The sequence below is a fragment of the Artemia franciscana genome, chromosome 3, assembly GCF_032884065.1.
Source record: "Artemia franciscana chromosome 3, ASM3288406v1, whole genome shotgun sequence".
Taxonomy (NCBI): domain Eukaryota; kingdom Metazoa; phylum Arthropoda; class Branchiopoda; order Anostraca; family Artemiidae; genus Artemia; species Artemia franciscana.
In genome coordinates this window covers 4,815,190-4,840,027 of record NC_088865.1, presented here as the reverse complement: position 1 = coordinate 4,840,027, position 24,838 = coordinate 4,815,190, and the positions used below count along the sequence as shown (strand labels likewise).

General features: G+C 34.1%; 1 long non-coding RNA gene across 1 annotated transcript; it reads right to left on the bottom strand.

Moving 5' to 3' along the window:
• Positions 1-12,705: 12,705 nt before the first annotated feature.
• On the bottom strand, positions 12,706-24,125 carry LOC136024607 (uncharacterized). Its single transcript, XR_010616856.1, has 2 exons — positions 23,763-24,125; positions 12,706-13,305 (listed from the first exon to the last, which is right to left on the bottom strand). It is a non-coding gene; the product is annotated as an uncharacterized LOC136024607 (long non-coding RNA).
• Positions 24,126-24,838: the final 713 nt, after the last annotated feature.

Genomic DNA, 24,838 nt, shown 5'->3' with positions numbered 1-24,838 from the left:
ATTGTTCAAAAGACGATCAACAATTTGTGTGTGCCCTCTAGAAATTGCTAAATGGAGTGGATTTGTACCATCATTTGTTTTTACATCAATATTAGCCCCGTACTTCAAAAATCAATCAACAATTTGTGTGTTCCCTCTAGAAATTGCTAAATGGAGTGGACTTGTACCATCATTTCTTTTACATCAATATCAGCCCCATGCTTCAAAAGGCAATCAACAATTTGTTTGTGTCCTACAGAAACTGCTAAATGAAGTGGATTTATATCACCTTTTTGTATGTTTTTTTGCATTAATTGTAGCACCTTTATCTAAAATCATCTTAACAACTTCTATTTCACCATAAACAACTGCCAAATTAAGTGGTGTATCACAACACGCTCCATATTCAATGTTAACTTTACAGTCGTGATGTAAAAGTAATTTAATAATACCTATATGATTGTTGATCAAAGCTTCACGAAGTAATGCGTATCCATCTGACCATTCTTTTGAGTAAGACAGCCCAAAAGTTGTGATTAGCCCCTTTGCTCTTTTTAGGTCTCCCCTACGTACTGAATCAATTAAACTTATGTTTACCATCTGCCTTTCTGCGTCTTCTTCTTTCTTCTCTTTCAATGAGACATTCTTCAAGCTGGATGAACGTAAAAATCTATCAACTGGTATTTTTTTGTTCATTATCTTCTGTAACTCAAACGCATATAAAACACTTTTTACCTATCTGTGATATTTGTAAGAAACATGACGTCATGAATTTTGTGCACCTATGATGTTTTTCCCTTTTAAATTGTTTTGATTCGAAATGACGTCATTTCATCTGCAAGTAACAGATTACAGCATTATACTACATCATTCCTAATGTACTGACCAACAGACTATTATTTCTTTATGGAGCCATATTTTCACAGATTAGGGTGCTCATTGGAGCTTCAATTAGTTTTTCAGAATCTCTGCTAATAGAGTAAATTTTCCACATGCATATAATTTTTAGAGAAAATTTAAATAAGGTGGTTTGAGACATTGCTTTTAAATTCCACTACTCTGACCATAGAGAATTTGAAGACATTCAAATTCTGAATTTGAAGACATTGCATCGGAGTTATGACATTGGGGTAGCAGGGCATTATAAATCTATTAGTTCCAAATATTTGTTTAAAGATGGAATCCAATCTGAGTATGGAGATGCGAGAGGCCTCAATGTTTTCCACCTTAATTGCCAAGGGCTAACTTCTTCGTTTAATTTTTTAAATGAAGTATATGATCTTTAGGTTTTTCAGGTTATCGGTCTTACTGAAACCTGGCTGAATGACCACAACTCCGCTCTCTTAAATATACCAGGATATAAATTCTACAATAGGAATCGGCAGTTTAGGCAACATGGAGGAAACGGTGCATATATTCGAAGTGATATTGAGGTTTTGGTAAGAAATGACTTAGTAGTATACCAGGAAATGGTTTTTGAACCATTTATTCTTCAGCTTAAGCTGAAACCTAAAGATGCATTTGTTATTATATTGCATAGGCCGCCATCTGGCTCCATACCAATCCTTATGGATCTTTTGGATAAGCAGCAGGAGAAACTAGCAACTAGTTCACATCCATTTATGATGCTCGGGGATTTTAATATTGACCTTAATGAGCTTGATGCGAGTGTTTCTATGGATTTTTTGCAGCTTTTTATGTCCTATGGTTTGTTTCCAACTATAAATATATGCACACGAGTAACCATCTCATCATCAAAGCTAATTGACAATATTTTCCCAAATTTGTTTTTTTCAGCTCCAAGAGTTATCATTACAGATGTCATTTTGGGATCATCCGATCATTTTGGGATTTCAACAAGATTTGATCTCTGTATTCCCCAAAAGCCAGCACCAATAATTCCTAAGAGTCCAATGCATGTGTTTAGCCAGAGTAACCTTCAAAAATTTAAGCAGGCAATTGCAGAAGTTGATTGAAATAATTTAATAGACCTTACGGATGATATAAATACGAGTTTTAAAAGATTTTACGATAAACTAATTTTGTTAGTGACAAAACATGTATAATGATTTGTTGGCCATCAAGGAAAAATAATCCTAAGAAACCATGGATGTCGCCTAGCTTGTTGCGCTTTATTAATAAAAGAGATAAACTATATAAGAATTCCATAAATAATGGAAATGATCCAATTTGCTTAAGAATTTATAAAAATTATAGAAATGCCCTGAACAAATTACTGAGAAATGTAAAAAAGAAAAAAATATTTCGTAACTAAATTCACTGAGACTTGTGGTAACCCTGCAAAAACATGGAAAATAATTAAAAGTGTAATATCGAAAGAGGACTCTATTATTCCCGATGAAGTAGTAATGCAGAATGGCTTACCAACGAAGAGACCCGAAGAGATATGTAATGCTGTTTCCAAACATTTTGCTAATATTGGTGTAGATTTATCTTCCCGTATAGTATCTTCTGATGATGATCCTCCCTTGGAGTTTTTTTTATGAAGACTCCAATTGATATTTCTATGTATATGAGACCCTTCTCTCGTGATGAAGTAGAGAAAATTATCTTTGGGATGAAAAACACATCGGCAGGTAGTGATTCACTCAATCTTCTGGTGTTGAAAATAGCGTTTCCTTATGTTGCTGATATTCTTACTTCCCTCATTAATTTGTGCTTGAAACGGGGAACGTTTCCTGATTGTTTGAAAATTGCTAAGATTACCCCTGTTTTTAAAGGCGGCAATAAGAATGATCTTGGAAATTATCGGCCTATCTCAGTCTTACCTGTTATTTCTTGTGTGCTAGAAAAGTATATTAACACTAGAGTTTATGATCATTTGGAACTGCAGAATCTGTTAAATCCAATTCAATTTGGCTGCAGAAGGGGAGAACCACAGAGATGGCATTATCATATATAACTTCGGTAATCAATGGAGCTCTTGATAATAAGCTTAGAGTAGCTGGTCTGTTTCTTGATTTGGTTAAGGCATTTGACACTGTTGACCACCAATTACTACTTTGAAAATGTGAATTTTATGGACTAGGAGGGGCCACTTTAGATTTACTTTGTGATTATCTCCAAAACATTATTATGTTCACATTAATGGATTTTCTTCAAGTAAGAGTCTTGTTAAATTTGGTATCCCCCAGGGTTCTGTGTTAGGTCCTACTCTTTTTTTTATTTTTATCAATGATCTGCCAAATGCTGTTGCAGCTGCTTCTAGAATAGGGGATGTAGTGGATCCCACACCTTCGGGAACCAGGATCACTACACCCCTATTTGCTGATGATGCTGATTATGTAGACACTGATATACTAAAATACCAATCTGCATGTCTCTGATTTTTCCAACATATAAAATATCAAACTTCTTATATATAGACATAGTGCTAGCGCTTCCATGATCATAATTTCCTAGAATCCTAATTGCCTTAGTCTAATGCACTTGAACTCTCCTATAATTACACTGAAAGTTACTAGCCCAGATTAAACAACCATAATTTATATACGATTTTATTAAAGTATGGCACAGTGACATTAAAGCTTTCAAAGGAAGCACATTTTTTAGACGCCGCAGCATTCCAACTCGAAACTAGGTCACTGTGCGCCTTCCAACTCAGTTTGTAGTCAAGAAGAAACCCGAGGTAACGCGTTTCTCGGACTTGTTTTAAAGAAATACCATTGAACTTAATATCTGAAGGTAAATCTTGGGGCTTACCAGTCCTTCTAAAAACCATGTAATTTGTTTTTGAAGCATTAACAGCAGGTTTACTGAGTGTAACAAACGTATGAAGTCCCTTTAAAGCACTTTTTGCTCGGTATATCAAGTCCGGCAACGATTTGGCAAAAACAGTTATAGCTGCGTCGTCGGAAAAGGCGTGAAGTAACCAGGGATAAAAAATCTCACACTATCTACATAAACTAAAAATAAAAGAGTACTTAATACAGAACCTTGTGGTACTCCGCAATTAAATGGGTAAGCCTGTGAAACTTCATTATTTATTGCAACTTTTACACTTCTACCTTGCAAATACGACTCAAACCTACTCAAACACTTATTCCTAATACCTAACTTCAACAATCTATCCAACAAAATTCTAAAATCAACAGTACCAAAAGCTATATTAAAATCAATGAAAATTGTCATGCAAAGATATTTTTTTTCTAGAGCACCGTTTAACTTATCAATTGAGTTTAAGGCGGCAAGCACAGTTGAATGTCTTTTTCTAAAACCAAAATGAGTTTCTGACAGAAATCCGAAATTCGTTAGATGCTCATATAGTCATATAGTCTTAGTGCATTCTATTTTCATATAGCTTTGAAATGATGGGTAGTATTGATATAGGTCTCCAATTTGAAAGGGCACTTATAGTCCCAGACTTTGGAAGCGGGATGACTTTGGCCATTTTTAGCGAATGGGGAAATTAACCCTATGCCATTGAAAGATTTCACAAAAATACTAGTACTGAAAAAATACTCGGAAGCAGTTCGTAGGTTGAGGCCAACGGTTCCAGCACGACCTGGCCTAAAACTTTAAGTAGACTGCTCTGCCACAAGCTCAGATAATAAATATTTGTCAATATCAAATGGGTCCTTTTCATATCGTTTAAGCTGCAAACTTAGTAGATCAGTAGCTACCTATTAAAGCGAAAAATAGTAAATATTGGTGTTAGTATCGAACATTAAAAATCAAAAGCAAAAATATATATGCAAAAAAAAATTAATAAAATCACAAGCAATCAACACGCCTTGATATTTTCGATATTTTCGTCAACACGACAACAATAGGGAACTTGAAAAGCCATTATACTTAACTTTCCAATTCAAATAGGAAAGATCTTCCTAGGGAAGTCATCTCTAAGAGTTTCCTTGTCTAGTCCTTCAAAAAAAGATTCACCGTCATCTAAATCCATGTAATAGGACAAAATAAAATAATAATGGCAAATCAGACATTTAAAGGAGCTAGTTTTTCAAATTTAGGAAGAAAAAGGTTACTTAAAATACAAAAAAAACTGTATGCTCAAAACTTAAAGGATAAAAATCTGAAGAAAAGTAAAGCGTGACAACTGAAAACTGTTTTTGTCATCTTGGAAAGGAGTTACGTTTTGAAAATATAGCAGATCTCAAGGATACTTTAGATGTTCCTGTCGATCCTACTTGTGGTCTTATGTTGTGGATCCGGCATATAATCTTAAGACAAGGATTTCCTGTCGGTCTATAGAATAATTTGCTGTTCCACAAAACCGAAATATGGAATAAACATTCAATTAGCACCTATATATATATTACCTATTGATATAAAAACTTAAAAATTTAACTGTATCATTCCTCATGCAATTCCATTCAACGGCCTGGTTGAAACTTTTATCTAAAACTAAAACTAAAACGAACTTAAAATATGTATTTGAATTTATAATCCAGTATTAGTGCACTGGAAATAATCTTTTAAAACAGTTATAAAATCTTTGTCCTTCAAATTATCAGCAATTCTCGCATTTTTTGTGTGCTTAAAATACTTAGTGGCCTTTGCCTTTTAAGCCTTCTCTTCTGCTTAAATATAACTTCCTTAGTACCTTCCACAAAAAAAAACTGCTCAGTGAAAAGTAAAGAGCTATGCTTGACCAAAGAAGATCAGGAGTAAATACAAGTCATTCAAGCTAAAAACAAACAGAAACAACCGTCAATGAATAAATGAAACTCGTAACGAACATTAATTTGCAAAAAACAAACCTCAAACAAACAGTAATTAAAGGATAAGGATTAATGGTCAATAGCCCGTTAAAACAAGAAAAAAAATGAAACGAGATTGAAACACCAAACACATCTGCTGAGTAGAACTAAGAAATTTATGTTATATGTTAATTAAAAAGTATAATTAGTCATGCAAATTTATATAAAGTTCAATAGTATTCCCACAGAAAATGCTTGGAATGATGGGTAAGTAGGATATTAATCAAATACATTGATTGGAAAATCGTCCAATTGTGGCCTTCTTTTGAGCTATAGCCGTCTTGACCTTCATCATGTTACAAACTTGAGCATAGATGACTATTGATCGACCCTTTCATTATCAAATTTTTATTGTGCTAGATCATTTAACTGTACATTTGTATAAATATATTTTGGTTGAGCTTAAACTGTTTAAAACAGGTCGGATTTGTTGTTTAAAATTCAAAATAAAATAAGATGTAAAGAATCAATGCAACCAGATTTGCTTCTATAAGTTTTGAAACTTTAATTGAGCTGTCTTCATGGTCTTAGATTTTAAAAGGATCAAAATCTAAAACAAAACATTTAAAACTAATAAATACAGTGACTTAAATTTTCATGCCCTTTTTTGTCATTTTTTCCGAATTAACCGACCCTCACCCCCCTCCAGATGGTTAAATTGTGAAAACGACTGTTTGTAATTAATTTGGTTCGGTCCCTGATACGCCCGCCAAATTTCATCGTCTTAGCTTACCTGGAACTGCCTAAAGTAGCGAAACCGGGACAGACAGACCGACAGACCGACAGAATTTTTGATTGCTATGTGTCACTTGGTTAATACCAAGCACCATAAAAAACAACAATATTGATCTATTAGTTAAAATGAATGCGTAGCCTTTCAAAAACAAACTAATCTACAAAGCTTTTCATAGTAACTTACAGTATATATCAGTAACTTTCATTATAAAATTAAAATCATCTTCAAAACCCAAGCATAAAAACACATACTTTTTTAATACCTGCAAAGTCATTGAACAGCATACAGAAATATTCGATTGACTCATCGGGTAAAAATTTGGTCACACCAGTTATAATACCAATAGTGAGTGACAAACAATCTTAAATTGTAGGAAATGAGCTTTAGTATTACTCAAAAAGAAGATCAAATAAGCCATAATATGAATTCAGGATATCCCTTAATTTCTCTCTATACATCAGGGAATTTTAGGTTAATTTAAGAGAATTTCAAATGTACCGAATTAAACGATAAGAAAAATCAAGCAACAATCCTAAAATGCTTTATTTTCAATAAAAAGTGTCCTTAATTGGTTTACTTTATCAGTACCAAAAATCCTATATTGTTTTATGTTTTCAGAAAAGCACTAGTTTTCTATAATCCTACAAACAAATGGAAATTTATAATAACAGAAATTTAAATTTCTAATTTAAATTTAAATTTGACTTAAATTAGAAATAATAACAGAAATGTTAGAAATTTATCTAATATATTAGATAGACTGTTTTATTTAGATAGCAAAAAAAAAACTTAGTTTCAAGTTTCAACTTTCCCTCTTTATTTCCCTAATTTTTTTTTTAAAATTAATATTTACAGATTTTTAATCTAAATTTAATATAGAAGCAACAAATTAATGATCTTTTTCTTTTTCGGGGTGGGGGAAGCAGCCCCTTCCCAAATAATTTCTGCTCGTTTTAGTTTTAATATCACTTCTCACTTTCAGCTGAAAAAACTTTGGTACATCCTGGTTATATAAAACACACGCGAGAAATTGCATCGTGAAAATGTAACGTATGTGGAATGTATGTGAAATGTATGTGGCCTTTATACCAGATGATTATCTTCGGCTTGGTATAGCCTCAATATATAGCCTCAATTCCCGCGTGTGTTCTATATAACAAAGAAGTACCAAAACTGTTTTTGGTTAATTTTTAATCGTTTTTCAAATAATGCCTAGAAATTAATTTTACACAAAATTGTGTACACGATTTATGGAGCTGGTCTACCTATACAGTTCGGATAGAGTTACTACTTTTTTAAGGCATTCTAAATGTTTTCAAAACCAAAGGAAAATGTTGGTATGTTTAAACTATTTTACTAATCATCTCCCCTGATAAATACCAAAATACTTTAGACATACAGGTATGGAATAGCAATACACATAAAAAGTTTGAAAGTAACCTGACAACTAGAAAAATTTCACAAAAAAATTCAAAAAGGTTTTTAGTGCTATGTTCTCTCTATATACATTACAAATAGTTTTATTATGTCTATCAAATAGTATAAAAAGTAAATAATATAAATAAATAGATTTTCTACTATGCTGATTTCAACGGTAAACTTTTCATTTTGATATGACACCGTTGTCGAGTAATTACAGGCTTTTTTCGAAATAGCTATAAATTTCTTTTCACAATAAACTTATACTTTTAAGACGAATCAAAATAAGAGTTGCCATTCATGAACCATTCTCAGGTGTTAATTCTTTTCACTAGGTAGTTTTTTCTAAATGTATTTTTTTACTTTTGGTTACTACGAACTGTTGTTCGTTCTTTACTAGGTTGCAGCTACCGCTGCAACTGTGATTTGTAATTTAGGCTATATATCTATGCATAAGGGGGAGGGGAGTTAAAGTATTTGGACCGTTCGAAGTAAGATAAAAATTCTTTCTTCATATATGTAGAATATTTTTACCTAACACATTTTGAATGCAAATACGCTCTTTTTACCCTCCCCCCTAATTTACAATTCTGTAGCACAAAATTTGTTCCTAAATAACGAATAAGCTGACAAAAAAAGGGCTTGTTCTAGAATTTTACGCAGTATAAACTTGAATTAGTGGTGCATAATACACAAACACCAAAATTCCATCCCTCCACGGAAATAAAAAAAAAACTCAAATAAAATTCTCAAATTTGGAAAGCCTTATTTACCAAGGAGAAAAGGGGGTATTCTCCCGGTAGATATTTTCCGCCAGCGGGGTATTTTCCACGGGTTGGTATGTTCCATGGGGGTATTTTCCGTGGGGGTGTTTTCCTCTGGGCAAGGGTATTTTTGGGGGGTTATTTTCCACGGAAGGGTATTTTATAGGGGGTGTTTTCCGCATATCCAGGGGGTTAATCGTGGGGGGTATGGTATAAACACCAGCCACCGATATAAACATGGCCCCAGACTGAAGCCTGGTTGGATTTCTTTGACTAAAGATTCTTAGATTTTTTCTGAGTCTTAAGAGCTTTGAAAAACCCCCGCATGCCCCATCCAGGGTAGCCCGCCCGTTCTTAAGCCCGAACGTCCTTCAGCTAAATATAAGTTGCCAAATATACTTGTGTGTAACTCTAGATCTTTGAACAACAAAACTGATGGACTTGAAGTTATTGCCAGGCAGAACAACGCCTCAATAATAATAAAAAGCGAATGTTGGGACACTTCTGACGAATCGGCGCGCATCAAAGGTTATGCAAGCTACTTTAATACGCGTCGCGATCGTGGCTTGAATCGTCGAGGAGGAGGTGTTGGACTTTATGTTCGTAGTTACCTACCCTCAAAGCTGTTAATTGAGCCTATTGACTCCGACCACGAAATATTATGGACCGAATGCAAACCTGCACGCTTATCAAAAAGAATTTCATGTTTAATTGTTGCTTTGGTCTATTATCCTGAAAGCACTAAAAACTAATAGGCAATGGGTTTCAAATATTTTAGATTTGAAGCAAGCCATTACAATACCTACCCATCAAAGTGACAGCACACTCGACTGGATTTTTACTAACTTTTTTTGTTATTAATTCAAATCAAAAATATACAAAAAAAATATTATGCCCCAACAGAGAGCAGAGCTCGTAACTTGACAGACTTTAATTACGCATCGAGATCCCTAGGACCCCTTCTGAATTCTGATCACTTTACATCTTCTGGGAAGCTAGTTCGGCAATTCCGAAGCCAAAACGAGTCAAATATACAGTGCAACCACTTAATGAGGACTCGATATCTAAATTCGCTCGCTGCATCGGTAATTATCAGTTTGAGGACATTTGCTCTGAACAGGATGTTAATATCAAAGTCAATAAGCTGAATATTCAGCTTCAGGAGCAGTTTTAGACTTGTTTCCCCGTAAAAGATTACTGTGAGTGACACTGAAATACCGTGGATAACCAATGATCTTTTTGTCAAATGACATTTTGTCAAACTTGTTTCTTGTTTCTAAGTTTATGTTAAAGTTCTTTCTTGTTTGAAAATTCTGTACGTGTGTTTCTGATTTCTTTCAAGTTTCTGTTAAAGTTCTTCGGTCATGTTTCCTTGACAGTGTTTCTCACACTTTAATTGAGCAGTTAACCTGTGTGTATTAGATAATTAAAACAGAAAAAAGAAATATATTGTAACATTATAGCTCAAAAACGATAATGAGTATTCACTCTTGCAGAGTCAAGTTGAAAAATTAATTTTCTCGAGCTATATACTTGCTCCTATTGCTTGTTCCCTGGGGATTCTGCATGACACTTTACATGCTCGTTTAGGGTGAATTTATGACGTACTGATTTCCACACAGGACTACTGCCAGTAGAAGGAAAAGACAAAACGAAAGCAACGCTTATGTGCAAAAAGGCATCTTCTATGCTAAGAAAGCAAAAACCGAGAACTAAAGTAAACTATAATCAAATAAAATCCAAAATCAAGAAATAAAGCAACAAATTGTTGCTACTGTGATTAAGCGCCCGAGAAGCTTAATAGATTTTTCTCAATGAAAAAACTAAAGCAACTGGACAAAATAAAATGAACATAGGATTATCTTTTAAGTTACGAAATAATCATATTGTTTGATACTATTGCAGCAATTCTTCTAGGTCTTGTATTTAATCTAGTCCTCTGGTGATTTTGTAAAACTTTATTACCCTCATTAGCTATTGGTTAACTTGCAAGGAGAATGCCATATATCGGGTCAGTATTTAAATTACCCGTATCTCTAATTACTGAAACATTAGCAGGAATATATTTTTTTCTTTATTTCAATTGCCTCCCTAACCCAGTGTATAAATCCTCTATCGCTAGTATTGGCCATGTCATCGTCGAAATGTATACAATAATCAGGGTGATAAAAGTTTTTTCTGTCGGGGTTGAAAAAAGAAATTTTTAGGAGGTTTGTTAAATTTTAGAGCTTCATTTATTGAGATAAGATGCTCCATAGATCGCTCAACTAACTGTTGGTGATTTTGCCAATGTAAAACTTTCAACAGGAGCAAAGAATACTATATGCTCTACTACCCAAATTACCACGATTGAAATCGTTCCCTAAGTTTAAAAACTGCTTAATGGTCTAATTGATTAAAAGCATGCATCAATATTGTATTTGCGTAAAATCGGTTTCAGTTTTTCACTTAGACCAGGTACATACAGTAAAGAAATATGACATTCTGCCAAATTTAATTCAAAAGACTGAGAAACCGCACTTATTGTATTATTATTTTTAATATATCTATTTTCTATGACTTCACTTGTGAATTAAATGAGATAACCATTTCAAAATAATATTTCTTTTAAATACAAGGATCGTAGATGACGATATTCCACGTTCAATTTTACTTTTCGTTTTTTGGTTTGTTGTCTTTGCAATTTTGTTTTGTTTCCCTTGTCTATTTTTAACGGTTCTTGTCTAAAAATTATGGTTTGTATGGTTTAATTATGCTCAAGAATTGGAGAAACAGCATAAATATTAAAAAGTTGTGATAATTTGGTTTAGAAGCCGGACACATCACATCGTGCGAAAAACGGAAGTTTACCTTTGTGTCATAGCAGTACTTTCAGTTGCTATCATAGCATAAATATCATGGGAGGTGGAGTCAAAAAGAAAGGTGTGTAACTGATGTGTCCCAAAAATCTTTAGTAGTAAAGATATTTTCGCTATTCATTGATATTCATGGTGTGGTTTAATAACTAAAAATTAGGTCACAAAGGAGAATCGAAAGAAAGTAAATTGATTCTTTAGCTTTGAAACAAAGCTACAGCTTCCTTATCGATAGTCTGAAATTCAGGTGTATCATAGGTTCATTTTGTTTTATTCAATTGTTACCTCTTATAGACAGTAATATGCTTTGGAACTACTTGAAAAATCTCGAAGCTAAGTTAAAAGCGGTACTACATAGAATTTTCACATACTTGAATTTTAGAAATTTAAACTATAGCCTAGCTGTATTTAGTTCTCCTTGATGCTGGAAATGCACCATAGAGTCTAAGCATTTTTCATTTCTAATTTCAAAGACAATTTAAGGCTGAGATAACGATCTCTGACCACTAGAACACAGGCAGTTACTCTGAAATAATCTTAAAATACCTTGGTGAAATCTTGACATAAACAGCTTGATTATTACTTCATGTTATGTTTAATGTCCTGGTAGAAGTCTAATTAAACTCAAGCATTCCCTTCTCCCCAAATGGAATTTAAAAATACTGACTCTATCCACCTTGGGAATATACCTTCTCTCCCAATGGAATTTGAAATAATCACTCTATCCACCTTGGGAATCTCAAGTAGAGTTGGGTCTAAGGATGTTATCTATTTTTAATTATTCAAAAATCATTTTTCTGAAATTTTTTCATATCTTATGCTGAAAATCGGTCTCAATAAAAAGGAAAAATGATAAATTGCAAAAATAAAATCCATACGAGTATGCAAAAAGTGAATTTGAAACGATTTTAAACGCCAAAGAAATTAGAAAATTGATACGTCCTTTGTGCAATTTACTGTAAAACCCTATTTTGCTTGTGTGCATTTCAATGTGGGTTGCTGGGTTGTAAGTTGTAGTTCTTTCGCTTTTACTTGATTTGTATTATAAGACTAAACTAGAAAGGAGAATATATTTAAATATAACTTATTTAAGTCTAGTTGGAAAGATGTTCAGAGATCAGGGATTTTAAACTAAACCAAGTTTATTCATAATTTGCAATGCCGATATTTGCTTGAAACTGAACAATATTCTGACAAACACACTGAAAGTACTGAACTTAACAACATAGTTTTTATTTTTTTTTTTCATTTTTATGGTATAATCTTATGGAAAGATTCGGAAATAAAATCCATAGAGGTTGCAGTTTTTTTCAATAGTAGCTGTTCTATCTTGAATTTTTGTGAAGGTTAGTGTTTGTGTAATGATGCTATTATAATTGGCATCTCACATAATATTGGACGCAGCTCAGAACATGGACTGTCTTGCCATCTGAAGAGTGCTGTAAATCCTTCATCTTCAAACCCAACAAAATAAACACAATCCTTGGTAGGGGTGTTGTATGGAGGTGAGCCATCATTCCAGCTTGTGAAGTCTAACATGCTTCCGTCAATCCATTCAAACGTGATGTTTTTCCTCTTAAGGCCAATCCAATCACCATGGCTTAAGTCATCTTGAAACACATAGATAAAATTGTTTTTGTCTTCTGAATGGAAGGAAGGGAGGCTTCCTCCGAGAGCATCACAAAATTCTACAGCAACATCGAAAGGTGAATAACTAACTAAGCATCGAAAACAGCTACAGTCACTTTCACTGCTGCAAACTAGGCTCCATCCGTCTATACAGTGGTTGTAACTTGGCGAAGTTCAAATTTCAGGCTCTGTAAAATAATTTTCGTCTTAAGAATTGAAAAAAAAAGACTGTATAGTAATCAATTGAACAATTTTCTTTCATCAATTCATCCTTTCACTATTTCGATTTTCATATCCATTAAAGAGCCTCTTAAATCAGACAAAAGACAACAGGTCCTTTGTACCAATGACACTTTAGCTGGCAATTGCTTTGGCATAACATAAGCAATACTTGTTTAGTGGTGGGTATTTTTGCATCTGACTAGATTTAAATTTTACACTAAACCAGGAGAAAATAACACTGCGTTTCAGTCATGACAAATAATACTGTCTAGTACCATCAGTAACAAAAATATTACTTTTATAGTGATCTTCTGACTAGCTTGCTTTTAATTTCATTTAGTTTTTTTTTTCGTTCTTAATTCTGGGTATTTATAAATATCAGTATTTGCAATAGTAATGATTGAAGTGATTGATCATTTTCACTCCTGCTTGTTTAAAGCGTCTCTTGATTCAGTCATAGCAATTTACATTCGTTTTATGTTTGATGTATCATGTGACTTTTTTTTAGCTCATTTTAGGTTTTAAGATGGGTCTACTTTTCTTTGAAATATTTCTTTTGTGGAAAAAAGTATTTTAGTCTTCCAGCTTGTTTTTTCATTGAAATAGGGTTTATTATTCGGAACGGAAATCGTGTATATTTTTCAACTTTTCTATTTAAGAGCAAAAACTGTGGAATGTCGAAGCTTGGAATGACACCAAAATTATAATATTCAGCAATATTTGTTGTTTTTCTGCAGATATGAACAATATTCTTTTGATAAAAATTTTTGAACTAGTGTATTGGTTGATTTATCATAAGATTAATTAAAATCGGATTGAAAATCAGCGTAATTTTTGGCGGTCTAGAGGACTGAAGTCACCCTGTAGACGTATTTGAATATCTAAATCTTAATCCCTCATTTTTTAAAATGGTTATTTTTGTATTTTATTTAGGAAAAATGTTTTGATAAGCTCGCAGGAACGGCGTTTATAAGAAAAATCTTTTTAGTTAGGGGAAAAACAATCTTTTCCTTAGTAATTTCTTCCCAATGATGGTTCTTATGGCCCTTTGTACTTACTCATGAAGTGTTTTTTTTTTATCAAATTATTAAAAATGACAAATCTTGAACCTAAGAAACGGTAAGATAAATTTTTTCTAAGATCAATTGTTCTCATTAAGTTTATTTTTCGAACTACCCCAAAAGGGTAAAGCGGTCGAAGAAATATTTTATAACAATTCAAAGCGGCAAAACTTTTCCTTTGTGTATTTCAAATAAGCCATAAACCAGTCAGATATAATGAAATTTAGGCCTCTTCTGAGTGCTATAAGTTCCCTTCATAATTACAAAAGTTTTCTCTCTGTTTGTACAATTGCCTCTGTCTATACCCCATCCAATTGGACAAAACATATTCCGCGGAAATTAAAAACCCAAAATACTTAATTTATGCCTTCAACATTTGAAAATTTTGGAATCTTTTTATTTAGAATGGCTCAAAATGATATATAGGAGGAAGAAAAGATTAAAGTAGATAAAGCATATTCGTAAAGAAAGGTATTGAGGAAACATGGCGTTCCACGAGGTTCTCTATTGAGGCCAGAATATCAAAATATAAGCGAATTTGATATAGGCCTACGAGTGGATACCGAATAGTTCAGAACTGGAATTGTTGGTGATGATAGTGGAATTTCGATAGTATGTGATAGCTCTGAGGAGGGGCAACAAGCGGTCCAGATGAAAATAAAGTTATTTGAAACATGGACCAAGGAAAATTGTGTGCAGTTTTTGGTCCAGAAAACAAAAGCAATTGCAATCAGGTGATGAAAAAAGTACTCTGCTCTTTGCCTTTTTTTAAATGGTGAACAAATTGTTTGATGGAATTTTACGTAAAATATATAAGTATAAAATTGGAATACGGAGGAACAATCTATAAGGCGGCGTCTAAGTCGTCGTTAGAGGAGCTAGAAACCATTCAATATATTGCTATAAAGACAGCTTTTGGAACTAGAAAGACAACTCCGCAGAATTTTTTCGAATCAGAAAGTGGAATTAGAAAGCTAGGCAGCGGGGGAGACATAGCATATTTAAAGTTTTTACTAAACACATGCAAAGGTGACCTGTCGAATCCAGTTAAATCAGAAACGCTAAAAGAGGGAAGATAATAGTTTGAAAGGAAATAAAAAAAGGTATAGTGAGGAAAAAGAAGATAATGGAACAGCTTCAAATGGAATGCCAGTTGACAACAATGCTAAGGATACCTAATATGTAGGCTACATATTGCTCATTGGGAATCCATTCTTTACCATTGCAATACTGAATTTGAAAAGTGGGATAATTTAGATTATGATCAGTAATTTAAGATGACAAAAGAAAGGTATTATTTGGACAGTGTAGATAGATCCATAGATGCATCCGAAGAAGATAATAAAGTGGGAGCTGATTTTTTAATTTCCTATAAGAATATAGTTAGCTTGATTAGACTAAGTGTTTCAAGCAGAAGTAGTGGCTATAGCAAAAGCAGTGATATATCTAATAGGCTCTACACAGGGGTGGATCTAGAGCAGAATCTTGGGGGGGGGGGTGGCACTAGACCAAGGGAACCAATTGATTCGAGTGTAATGACAGGAGATAGGAGGTGTACATAACGCTTTCGTGTTCCCAACTGGTAAATTGGGGAGTTTCGCAGACCTAAAAATTTCCCACGTGCTTTGCAGCAGGCGATAACTTCTGTTTTGCAGATGGATTCCAAGAAATGTGCTTCTATCAAAGAAACTATAACTATGGTACACAAAATAACCTACGATGAGATAGACATTGATATGGTCGTTATCTATTTATCCCCCATAATTTCGGGGTAATAATAAACAAAACATGGGGTAATATCGGGTAGTCAATGAAGAAAGGGAGGGAGACAGAGGCAATAAAAAATTCAATAGTCTTCCAAGTTGTCTTGAAGGGACAATACATCTTGAAATAATTAATACTTGTGAATCAGCCAGCCTACGTCGATCTTATCAATCTGGGTAGTTTCTAACTTCTGCATTATGCAACAGACGATATTCAACTAGGACTTCGTCCTAGGAAGATATTATTCTACCCTGCATCTTACTCCAGTCAGGCAGCTCAATAAGATAGAGCATGTGAGTTAGCTCTCCCAAATCCCACTTGGCAAACTCAAATGTCGAAAACATTTCCCGAAACCACCATTATAATGTGTTTCCCCTCCTGTGACCCATCCTTATCATACCCCTATCAATGACTCCCATAAACCGTACCCTAAATCGATGGACTCTTAAGAAAGAGATTAAAAAAATCTGCCAAAAATTACTCCTGAACATAAATTAATATAATGAAAAAAGAAATCACCAATGCAACTGCACAAACGCATAAAAAAAGACAGAAGGAGAAAAGGAAGACTGTTTTCCTACATTAGTAATTAATATAGATCAGCACTTGAATGGGGCCTTAACCCTACTCATCCATACAATCACATATGTCAAACAGCATAGCCATACACAATCAACCATTAAGCATATTCCAAGGACAGGCAGTCGTGTTGTAAGTAATTATAAGTCGTCATTTACCAAATCTCTCTCTCTCTATATATATATATATATATATATATATATATATATATATATATATATATATATATATATATATATATATATATATACAAATAAGTTGTTTGTTTGTGTGTGTGTGTGTTGACTGACGTCATGTTTGTGTGTCGACTGACGTCATTATAAGGATTGAGCTGTATGTCGTCATGAATTTGTTTGTAGACTGACGAAATTACAGACCGGGACACTGGGACACAAATGAAGACCTGGACACAGGGAATATAAATGATGACCGGGACACTCAAAGAGAAATTAAAGACTGGGACACCGAGAAACAAATAACAACCGGGACACAGGGAATATAAATGACGACCGGGACACAGGGAATGTTCGGTTAGCAATCACCATCAACAAAGCTCAAGGGCAATTATTAGAATAATGAGCTATAGATCTGAATACGGATTGTTTTTCCCATGGACAATTATTAGAACCAAAATGTCATCTAAATATTTTTTATTATTCTACAAATCATGTTTTAAATTGTTTGGATTATTCTTATCCATCATATATTTATATTCGAGTTGACTTAAAAACAAGTCAGCTATAAATGGGCTGGCATTCCCCTCCCCCATGGGAATTCCCACGATTTGCTTGTACAGAGCACCATTAAATCTTTAAGTATTATATAAAACAAATTCTAATAAATCAAAAATCATACCTAAGCTGTAACATATCGAGCTAACTGTAGTCTTAAAGCAGTTTGTCCATATAGCTCTTTTAATACAAGTGTTTATTTTTAAGAACCTCTTACTAGATAAGAGGAAAGATTTCTTGATAACCGTTTTTAAATTTTCTAACACTACATTAAGTGATAAATCAGCATACATTGGCGCAAAATCGAAAGACTAAATTCTTTTAGCTGAAACCATTGTTAAAGAGTCTATCACCTGCAGTGAATTATTAACACTCGAGCATAGGTTAAAATTTGAAAGTTTTTTAATACCAGAACAATAAGTTTTAAGTTTGTTTATAATTTCCTTTAAAATTAAAGAGAGGTCAGTAGCAGCAATGCGGGTTGGACTTCTAGCTGGTCCAGCAATAAACAGTGGTTTAGGGGGATTTTTATGAAATTTTTCAGTCCAATATAGGAAAGGGAACTTTTTATTATTGTCATTAATTCTAATATTAAATTTTTTTAAGTATTTTCTCAGTTTTTTCAATTAAATTTTCATCCTCTAAATTCACCTTTTCGTAAACATAAGTCGTGCATAGCTCCCTTACTAAGATATCACAATATAGCTTCTGACAAATTATGGCAAAATTGTGATTAGCTTTATCCACAGGCACAATTACAAATTCATTATGTAGATTACCAATTGCTTGTTTTATTCTGGCATTATAAAATAATGGTTTAGTGTTACTATTTTTTAAATTAGAATATATTTTCTTTTGTATTCTATTGATAATTAAATTCTTCCAACTTTGAAAACTCTCTTTATTTTTATTCTCTTTCTTACACCACTCATTCTTACATTCTCTTTCTTACATCAAGGAGGCACACTCGTGCTGCTTTAAAGAGGCGAACCACGGCAATGTTAAGCGATCTTCGGTTCCAGTGGTCGCAGAGGGATGCATTTCGTAGCCCAAGCTCCAACTGAGAAACCTGCCAAATTTCATCCCCCTCCGACTTTTCCTTCATGGGGAAAATCTGGCCGAAAGTTTCGACCACCAAACCCAACCCCCCTTTAACGTTGTCTGATCGGGCTGAAATTCACAAGTTAAGGTCCCCTAGGGCCCAGGAGCTTATCCACGAAATTGCAGCTCGATCCGATAAATCCTTCCCTGTTTTCCAGATACCACACATAGCCACTTTATGTTCATGTTCTTTTTTTCGCCACGCCTACAGGTCACAGCCGACATCGGATCTGGGTGTACAAAGACTCATTCGACGCGGAATTCTCCGAGTAATTTTCCTGAAAAGTTTCGTGGGAAAATCTTAACCCCCCGATTTTCTAGCTTAGAAAAACCCATTTCCCCATAAGAGCCCATGTTAATTTTTGAAATTCTTAAAAGTTATATTTATACACATGCAGGTATTTCGACTTCAAACATGCACGGTTAGCTCAGTCGGTAGAGCGTGGGACTTTTAATCCTAAGGTCAAGGGTTCAAGTCCCTTATCGGGCGGTTTTTTTTCACAAAATATGAAAAAAACTTCGTTTTCTTAAAGAGTTAAAGAGGCTGCATCCCAAAGTCGAATCTTAAAACGTACAGGAATTAGGAGAGGCAGTCCTAATTCCTGTACGAGGAGTACAGGAATTATTAAATTCCATCCACCATGAATTGTAGAAAAACGTACAGAAATAATATGAAAAAAACTTAGTTTTCTTAAAGAGTTAAAGAGGCTGCGTCCCAAAGTCGAACCTTAAAACGTACATGAATTAGGAGAGGCAGTAGGGGGGCTGCCACCCCCTAAACCCCCCGCTTGTAAAGACTCTTTTGTACAGGTTTTTTGTTTTGTTAATTGAAAGAGGGCCTTCCCGAAGCCAAGAGCGGGGGGTTAGGGGGGCGGCAGCCCCCCACAACAAAAAACCTGTACAAAAGAGTCTTTAAAAGCGGGAGGTTTGGGGGGCGGCAGCCCCCCTACTGCCTCTCCTAATTTCTGTACGTTTTAAGGTTCGACTTTGGGACGCAGCCTCATTAACTCTTTAAGAAAACGAAGTTTTTTTCATATTATCAATAAATAAATCAAAATCATTTTCCAAGCTATCAAGAATGCTCGATGGTTTCAAAAGATGAGCAAGGTGAAAATTAACCTCTTTCTTCATTATAATTTGAAGATCATCTTGTTTTATTATTTACAAGTCCCCTGTTATAAAATGTTGGTAAGTGGGATTTACAAATGGACCTAGATGGTTACAATTACAAACAGGTTTCCAATTTATTTCACTGTCAAATCTTTTAAGTATTAAATTATAATTAAAAATCATTTGCCCAATAGTTTTTGAAAATTTATAGATTAAAACTGGACTATTATTATAATTCAAATTACTAGGAAAGGCCTGTTTCACATCCCGCTGATTTAAAATTTCTCGTAGATTAATATCTTCAATCTGCTTACAAGTAAAATTAATAGGTAAATATAATATGTTGTCCTTATTACCAACCTTATCAGACTTATTCTTTTTTTAAATGATTTTCGTTTTAGTTAGAATGCAAACTGTATCACATGTTACTTTAAAATTATATTCAAGAGATGTATTATTCTTAACAATCCAGAAAAGTCTGATTAAATTCCTCTTGGAAAATTTTTATAGAAATTTTATTACAGAAGTCATACCCTTAGATTTAAGTAGCTGGCATAGATCCGTTGAAAACATATGTAAATCTAATTCATTTTTCTATTATATTTCCTACGTCCTCTCGATCGTCTTTTACGTTTAGTAGGACAAGTAAAAGAAGGAGGATCCATAAAACCATCAATACGTTTAACAACAACATGAGAGATGTCTCCATATTTTGCTACACGATCATTTCGCCCAAAAGGATAAGCTGTACCAAGAGTATGGATCCAGAAATTCTCTTGTTTGCGTAGTCTATTATTCTTCTCTTCTTTACTTAAATTTTCTAAATCTAAATTAACTAAAATTGTGAAAGTTACCTTGTCATGTTCCCATCATTGAAGCCCAGACACCATACCCTAAATCGACGGGCTTACAAGAAAGAAAATAAAATAAATCTGCAAAAAAAGGAAAAAGGGAACACATTCTGAAGATGAAGATCTAGAAAGTAAGTTTAATTATATGATTAGTTTTTATAAAAACGAGATTTATCTCATAATTTTATGACAAAATGATTCGTAAACTGATCGTGCGAGCAGTTTTATGTCTGAATCACTAACAGATCAAGAGCAAAATCTTGGGTAAGGGGGCTCCTGAACCAAGGGTACCAATGTGATTCGTGCTGGGCACCAAATTAAAAAGTTTATTATAAGAAAGTTTAAAAAAAGAAAAAAGGAAGGTATAAGTGTGCCAGAAGTTTCCTAGGGGGAGGGTTGCCACCTCCAACCTCATGTATCTGTTCCTGGCCTAAATTGTCTTGAATTCTTTCATTCATCTAAATTCAACCAAATTAGCTATATAGTTAAAATAAATAGATAGATAGATTTATTCACATGAAAGCCCTATTGGGGCATTCACTATTTAATTAGTCACAAAACTAAAATTAAGGATTTTTTTAGGGTGGAGAGGGTTTATTATTAGTCAAAACTTACCCTTCGATTTCCTGGTATTTTCGAATATTTTACCAAAATATCCGGAAATATCCCTCGATCCCCTTGCACATTCAACCATCAGTCTTCGTCTCTTATCCATTCTATGCTCGTGTCCAGATTTTTTAGTTTTATCCATTTTAAACTTTTAGCTACAAGGCTACTTTTCAATATTTCATTCTGAATAGAAAAATAGCTATAACTATGGTACCACGTTTGTGAAACGTGTTGTAGATACCCTTTTATCCTCAACAGGTGTTTCCATTTTCATGAAATAGGGGAAAGTTCCATGTTCGTAGAAAATTTTTCGCAGCAATCAAAGATTTTGATGCCAATTTTTCAGATACATACTGAACTGGCTGAAGATAAATAATTTTTGTTCGTTTTAAGTTTGAACTTTGCTCTTTACATTTATAGGAAAGCTTTGCTTTTTGTTGTAAATTGGGTAAATCACAATTTAAGTGAACTATGAATTTAAGTGAATAATACTTTTAATAGCACTTTTAATTCAAAAACATTTTAAAGTGTACCAAGAATTTAGAGATTTAACAATAGTTGACCAATCCCCGTTCAAAGTGAAAATCATCAAGATTTACCAAGTCTAGATGAATTTTTAAGTGATCTTTCAGGATACGCAGAAATTGATTATTAAAAGTGTCATAATTTTATTTTGAGAAGTAACCCAGCCATTACTTTCCACTAGTAGTATACCATCTAGCAGAAGCCCGAAATAATCCGTAGAAAATTTTTCTGGATAAGATGTAGCAAATCTTCCTCCATTCTTTTGAGTACCCACGCTTCAGAATCGTTCTTGACCATTGTCATCAGTGTAGCTTTGAACAATTTAATCTTGGTTTGCAGATTTATTTTCATGACCTTACAAGGTTTTTAACAGTAAAAAAAAAAGAAAAAAAAAAGAGCTTGAACCTTAGCTATTCTACTTTTAACATCTTTACTACACCCGATGTCTTTAGTGCTGATACTGTTTAGGTAAGTGAAGCCGTTCTCTTGATCGATGTCCTCGTTACCCAGTATCACCTTCTTACCTTTAATTATTTCTGGCATTAGGGACTTGGTGTTCTTAACATTAATTTCACACCAATTCTTGCACCCAGAATCCAAGAGAGAGACCTTTAAAATTCACTCGTTTTGCTAATATTTCATCTAGGATGCTTACATCTTTAGCATTATCTAAGTCTAGGAGAGTTTAATTTCTCAAATTGATTCCATGTTCTCCAATTGCCTTTGTTGTTTTCCTTACGACAAGCCCGTCAAAATGACCCAGATAAATAGGGATATGACTATAGGTACCCATGAGCTCTTTTTTTGGGGGGGGGGGAGGGCATACCTGATCATATCATTCCTTCCAGTGCTGTATAATAGAAATCTCAAAACAATAACATTAAAATATAAAGCAGTGTGATTCAGCAAGGCTGACACCCCACCCCCTTAGGGTGTCAATGGATAGAACGCAAACTTTATTAACTCCTTATTGAAAATGGAATCAGCTACTAAACCCATGTTCTACCTTAACTGCAGAAATATCATTCTCGTAAATAGTACTAAAAATTTTATTGTATTTATCTGGTCTACCATACAAGGATAGCATATTGACTAAGGCTCTTCAATCAGCTGAATTAAACCCTTTCTTATGATCTCTAAAACTAAGGACTAGAAGGGGTTTAATGACTCAGACACCTGGAATCACATAGTCTTCTCTTAAAACCTTATATAGAGTATCTCTGATAATAAGAAGTGTCATCATACTCAGCAATTTGGTTAAATTTGCCTCTTTTGCTACCACACTCACTCCTATTATCTTTTTATAGAGGGTTCACTTAGGATTTTTCTTTAAATTGCTAGGTACTTATCCTCTCCGTAAGTCATATTCGTAATCTTCACTAACTTATGAACTATTATAATAATTTTGGGGCATAACATAAAACATTTGCCTCAGACTTTGGTGTGTTGTGTCAACCCTGGAGCTTTTGTTATAGGATTTTTCATCTATTTTTAACACAATGGTTGTCTTAAAATTTGATCGGATGTATTTGAGGAAAAGAGGGTGTTAAGGAGGGTGGGGGGCTATATGCTCTCTGGTCCCATTTGAATTTTAAAAAGAGAACTTTAAGTTATAGCGATTTAAATCGAAAGACGCAATGTTGTACCAGGTTACAAAAATGACCTACGGCTTATCTGCCATTTGTTATAAAAAAGGGTGTATCTAAAAGACACCGGAAATCTGTTATGGTATCAATTTAAAACTTTTGTTTAATATAAGGAGGGAGGGAAGCTACAGTTTTGAGGTACACCAAAATCAGATCTCGCTGAAGTGGCTATTTCTGCTACTCATTATCCTATAGACTGTGATAGCCTACTATATCAAAATTTTGTTATTGTAATTTTCCTTGGAAAGTTAAAAAGGTCTAATAAGTATATTTTGGTGGTTATCATCAACCCCATTGCCTCGGGCGGGATGACCTTTTATTGTATATACCAACCATTGACAACAGAGAGGTGTTAATAATGTTTGGTATTGGTTGTCCGATTTATCCCTTGGTTTCCTAAGGTATCTCTTGTCAGTCTGTTCTTTTATATAATCTAGCAGACTTACCAGTGGTTTCAGCTGAAGAATATGTTGTTCTAGAACTTCCTGTTCCTATTGTTGTCCTCAGTGCCGTACTCTCAATACTAGGTGTCATTCCTGTTGAAAACAATGACGTTGTTTCATTAGATTCCGTTACCAATGGCTTTTCTGTTGTCGGCTGTTCTGTGGGTTGAGTAACTATACCGAGAAGGGTTGCCTTAAATTGTGAAAGGTATATGCCTTTTCTTCGTGGACTGTCTACATATCTTGCTGCTAGGCATAACTAAAATTAAAAAATGAATGAATTTTTAGAGGTTTTACGAGTTCAGGGTGCTAAAATAGGCTTGAAAATTAATGTTAAGAAGACTAATTCACTAAGGCTAGGAATAAGTGAAGATGAACAGGTGACATTAGGTAACGAAAAGATTGATAAGGTTGGGATTATCAGTTACCTTGGTAGTATTATTAGTAAAGATGGAGGGAGCAGTGAAGATGTTAAAAATAGAATAGCTAAAGTTCAGGGTGTTTTTTCACATTTAAAAAAGTTTGGAAGAATAGAAAGACAAGTCTACATACCAAGATTAGAATATTGGAAGCTACAGTGATGACAGTGGTCAAATATGGCTCTGAAGCATGGGCACTCCGAAAAGCAGATGAAAATTTACTAGATGTTTTCCAGAGAAATTGCCTACGGATTGTTCTGGATACCCGGCTGACTGACCGTATTTCAAACAGTATGCTGCACGAAAAATGTGGTTCAATCCCGCTTTCTGGGGCTATAATGAAAGAAAGGTTGAGATGGCTAGGCCACGTTCTACGGATGAAGGATGACAGATTACCGAAGATTGTCCTTTTTGGCCAACCGTCTGGGGCTACACGGAAAGCAGGTCGTCCTTGTCTGGGTTGGGAGGATGTCATAAATAAAGATTTAAAGGAAATGGGAACTTCCTGGGAGGGTGTAAAGAGGGAGGGTTTAAATAGATTAGGTTGGAGGAGGAGCGTGCGTGGCTGTGTTGGCTTCAGGCGGCTTGGTGCTGCAGTGAGTTATTAGTAAAAGTAGTAGTATATATGTAAGCAACAAAACATACGCATAATATCGTAAC